Source organism: Dipodomys merriami, unplaced genomic scaffold (assembly GCF_024711535.1).
Source record: "Dipodomys merriami isolate MVZ:Mamm:240054 unplaced genomic scaffold, mDipMer1.0.p SCAF_771, whole genome shotgun sequence".
In the NCBI taxonomy this organism is placed as follows: domain Eukaryota; kingdom Metazoa; phylum Chordata; class Mammalia; order Rodentia; family Heteromyidae; genus Dipodomys; species Dipodomys merriami.
In genome coordinates this window covers 261,223-266,344 of record NW_027206370.1, presented here as the reverse complement: position 1 = coordinate 266,344, position 5,122 = coordinate 261,223, and positions in this window count along the sequence as shown.

Below are 5,122 nucleotides of genomic sequence, written 5' to 3'. Positions count from 1 at the left end.
AGACTCTAATGGCGGATCTCAAGGCAGTAGCCTGCAAACATACCAATTTAGCTAAAGTTTACATGGCCTTACAGGGAAGGAAACCCTACAATGCCCAAATAGTCAAGGTCTACACAGACATTAGTGGACTTACTGCAAAGAAATATTGCATTAGGTCAAAGAATGTGCTAAGAAAGGGAAACTGAACAAAGCAGTGGCAGCCCCATAGAACCTCGACACTAATGGCTAACAGTACTGCTAATAATGAATAGGGATGTCAGGGTTCAATTCCCCTCCCTGAACTCAGGGTAGCACTGAGAGTGGATGGGACTCCAGTAAAATTTCTAGTGGATAAATGGACCCAATACTCTGCTTAAATAAAGCCCCAAGGAAAAGCCTCAAATAAAATCTCTTGGGTAATGGGCTAGTATGTAGCTCAGTGGCAAAGTGCTTGCCTAGCAAGTACAACATCCTGGGTTCGATCCCCAGTACCAAAAAAAAAAGACAAAAAATACAGTTAAAAAACTCCAAACAACAACAAAAACCTCTTGGGTGCAAGAAGTAATGTTAATTAAACAATACTCATGGACCACCGAAAGAACAGTGGACCTGGGGATGGGATGAGTGTCCCACTCATTCTTTGTTATTCCATAAAGCCCTTATCCCTTATTGGGAAGAGACTTGTTAACCGAGGTCAGGGAACAGATTCACTTATATCCAGAAGGCCCCCAGGTGGAGGATGCTCAAGGAAGACCAATACACGTATTGACTCAGGGCCTGGAAGATGAGGACTGGTTGCTTCAACCATCCTAGACTCCTGACCAAGAAATCACCTATTGGCTGGAATGGTATCCAGAAGCTTGGGCAGAGACTGGCGGAGTGGGACTAGCGAAACATAGACCAGCAATCTTCATCAAAGTAAAATCAGGGGTGGACCCAGTTTGACAATACGCTATGTCCATGGAGGCACAGGGGGAATTACACCCCACATTAGGTGTCTGCTAGACCTGGGTGTATTGTGACCCTGCCAGTCAGAGTGGAACACTCCCCTGCTACCAGTCTGCAAGCCCAAATCAAATGAATAGAAGCCAGTACAGGACTTCAGGTAAGTACATAAAAGGGTAATGGACAATCACCCTACCATACCCAACACCTACACTCTCCTGAGCACCCTGCCTCAATATAGGCAGTGATACATTGTATTAGATTTAAAGATGCCTTTTTCAGCCTACCCTTGGTGCCCAAAAGTCAAGATCCCTTTGCATTTGAGTGGACAGATGTCAAAGGAGGTGTCAATGGATCTGGACAAGACTCATTCAAGGATTCAAAAACTCACCAACACTCTTTGATGAAGCTCTGCATGAGGACTTGGGTGAGTTTAGGGGAATCCACCCTGGTCTGACTTTGTTGCAATATGTGGGTGACTTATTAACTGCCGGTGAAACTGAAAGAGAATGCATCCATGGAACAGAAGATTTATCCCAGATATTGGGAAACCTTGGTTAATGAGCATGGGCCAAGAAAGCATAAACCTGCAAATCAGAGGTAATTTACCTGGGCTATTTATTGAAATGGGGGCAGCGATGTCTCACCAAAGTCAGAAAAGAAACTGTCCTTCAAAATTCCAACACGACGGTCACAGCACCAAGTAAGGGAGTTTTTGGGTTCTGCCACCTTTTGCCATCTGTGGATCCAAGGGTTTGCAGAGCTGGCTAAACCTCTTTACGAGGAGAAGCAACTGTTTCAATGGACAGAGGAAGCTGAATGAGCCTTTGAACAGATAAAAACTGCCTTATTATAAGCTCCAGTGTTGGGACTCCCTGATGCCAGTAAACCTTTTTACTTATATGTGGATGAACATAATGGAATAGCAAAAGGAGTCCTAACCCAATATTTGGGCCCGTGGAGAAAACCAGTAGCCTACTTGTTAAAGAAATTAGACTCAGTAACAGTAGGATGACCACCATGTCTGAGAATGATAGCGGCTACTGTTCTGTTGGTAAAATACACAGATATACTAACCATGGGACAAGAACTGTATGTGACCACCCCCTCACACTATTGAGGGTGTGTTAAAGCAACCACCAGATTGGTGGCTCAGCAATACCCAACTAACCCATTACCAAGGAATGCTACTCAACCCTCTCAGAATCAATTTCCAGGCTCCCTCGGTTCTCCACCGGGAAATGCTTCTACCAGATCAGGATCTAAACATGCCACTACATAACTGCTCAGAAATCCTGGCACAAGTCCATAACATCCAAGAGGACTCAAGGGTCCAGCCATTGCTGGATGCTGAACTCGTGTGGTTTACAGATGAAAGCATCTTTATTCATCAGGGAGAGTTATGTGGGAGTGGCAGTAGTGACTGAGACTGATGTGGTCTGGGATGAACCTCTACCAGTAGCCATATCAACCCAGAGAACCAAGTTAATAGCCCTGACCCAAGCTCTAACACTGGGAAAGGACAAAATGCTAACTGTGTACACTGACAGTCCGTATGCATTTGCAACGGCTCATGTACACAGAGCTATTTACAAAGAAAGATGATTACTGACATCTGAAGGAAAAACCATCAAAAATAAAGATGGAATCTTGGCTTTAATTACTGTTCTTTGGCTGCCTAAGTTAGCCATTGTTCATTGCCCTAGACATCAAAAACCTAAAGATGCTGTGAGTAAAGGCAGTACCCTGGCCTACAGAATAGCCCAGGAGGTGGCATTACAAAGCCACTCTATAATTATGATTAAAACCCAGACCCTATTACGAGAACTCTTTAGGATACTCCAATATACACCACAGAGGACTTGAAATGGATTGATCAACTGCCCATGGCACAATGCCTAAATGGTTGGTGGAGAGATTTTAGGAGCAACATTATTTTACTAGAGCAGTTAGGGAGTAAAGTACTGCTTAAGTTGCATTGAAGCACCCATATGAGTGCAAAGAAGATGCAAGAACTGGTGAGAAATACTGGACTTTGGATCAAAAATAACCCTGCTAAAATAGAACAGATTGTCAGGGACTGTAAGGCATGTCAACTGACAAATGCAAGGAAGAACTAAACAGAAACAGGCAGTCAAATCAGAGGAGATAGACCAGGAACTTACTGGGAGGTGGACTTCCAACTTGGCAAGTATGGATATAAATATCTGCTAGTTTTCATAGATGGGTAGAATCCTTTACTACAAAGCACGAAACTGCAGAGGTAGTGGCTAAGAAGTTACTAGAAGAGATCTTTCCCGGGTTTGGCATCCTTATTATGATAGGATAAGATAATGGACCAGCTTTCATGTCCAAGGTAAGTCAGAGAATTGCAAGTGCTCTTGGGACAGATTGGAAATTGCATTGCACTTATAGACCCCAAAGTTCAGGAAAGATGGAAATGTTGCATAGAACTCTAAAAGAGTCCCTGACCAAATTGACCATGGATACTGGCGGTGACTGAGTAACTCTCCTTCCCTTTGCCTTATACAGGGTATGCAACTCCCCTTTTAAAATTGGTCTTTCCCCTTATGGAATTGTATTTGGACTGCCCCTTCCACAATTCCTAACTTGTCACAACAGTTGCTTAGAAAACATGATGACTCTGAACTTTTGTTCTCCCTCAGGGCCCTACAGAGGGCCCACCTTGATGTCTGGCCCAGACTGAGGGCGCTATACAAGTCGGGCCCTCCACCAATCCCATATCACTTCCACCCCGGTGACTGGGTCTTGGTGAAAAGACACTGACAGGAAAACTTGGAGCCGAGGTAGAAAGGACCTTATGTGGTCATCTTCACTACACCGACAGCCCTCAAAGTCGACGGCATTGCTACCTGGATACACCATTCACATGCGAAGCCTGAAGATTCCATAGCGGATCTCGTTGAGGACCCAGATTGGCAAGTCTCATGCTCCAAAGACAATCCTTTAAAGCTCAAATTCAGTTGTAAAAAGACAGTCACGAATTGGTTATTGATGTATAACTTACTTGGAAATTGTATTAGCATAGTAGTAAGTGCAGGCAATCCCCCCACCCATAAATTGGACATGGATTGTTAGTAATCAGGTAATGGGTAAATGTGTCCCTTTGGCCATGAAAGAGGGATCATCCCTATGGTTCCCAGACAAGCTCACATTTAACTTGTGTCAGTTTGCTGATGGAGTATGGGAAGGACCTAGGCTTATGAAATGTAGAGGGAGACACTGGTATATATGCCCAGGGAAAAGAAGGACTAGTAATTTTGGAGGACAAGAGGACTTTTACTGTAAGAGCTGGGACTGGAAAACAAGTACTTCAGGAAAATGGAAAGGAATGGGAGGAGACCTTGTTAAGTTTACCAAATCAGAACGTGCAGCCATCCAGTTTAATGGACTGCCTGTACAAAACAAATTAGGGTCTTCCAGGATTCTGATGCCAGATTGTAATTTCGGTTCACAGACAAGGGCAAACAAGCCCTAGGATGGGAATCAGGAAAGAATTGGGGACAAAGATTGTACAGGGGAGAGACACATGATGGCATTCTCATAAACATACAAGCATTTGCCACAGCCAATTATTCCCCTTCAGCGATGGGACCAACACAGTTTTAAAACCAGTCTCTGCTGTAAAACTCAAAGTAGACAACAAGAAAGAGCCCTGGGTTGTAGTGACCCCATCTCCTCCGAAAAAGGGAGACCCCTTTAGGGAGAGAATCCCATTGCCAGAGGATTCCCTATGGCAGCTGTTGGTTCAAACTTACATTGTGATCAATCAGATCCATCCTGATATTACAAGTTCTTCTTGGATGTGTTATGATATGAGACCTCCATTTTATGTGGGTATTGCAGTGGTACAGAATGTAACAAATGCTAAAAACAACTAAATCATGTACGTGGGACAAAAGGAAGCAAAACTTACTCTATAGGACAAGGGTTATGTGTGGGACGAGTACCAACTAACTTACTCACTTATGTAATCAGACCCAAGAATGGATTCCAGTGGAAGGTTATCTATTACCTCCCCAAGATGCTTGGTGGGTATGTTCAACTGGCCTAACTTCCTGTGTCCACTTAGAAGTATTTTAGGACTAACAGTGTTTGTGTCATGGTACAAAATATCAACTTCTCTACCATTTTCATGTAGATAAGATGATAAAGATGTCTGCAGCAAGCTACTGTC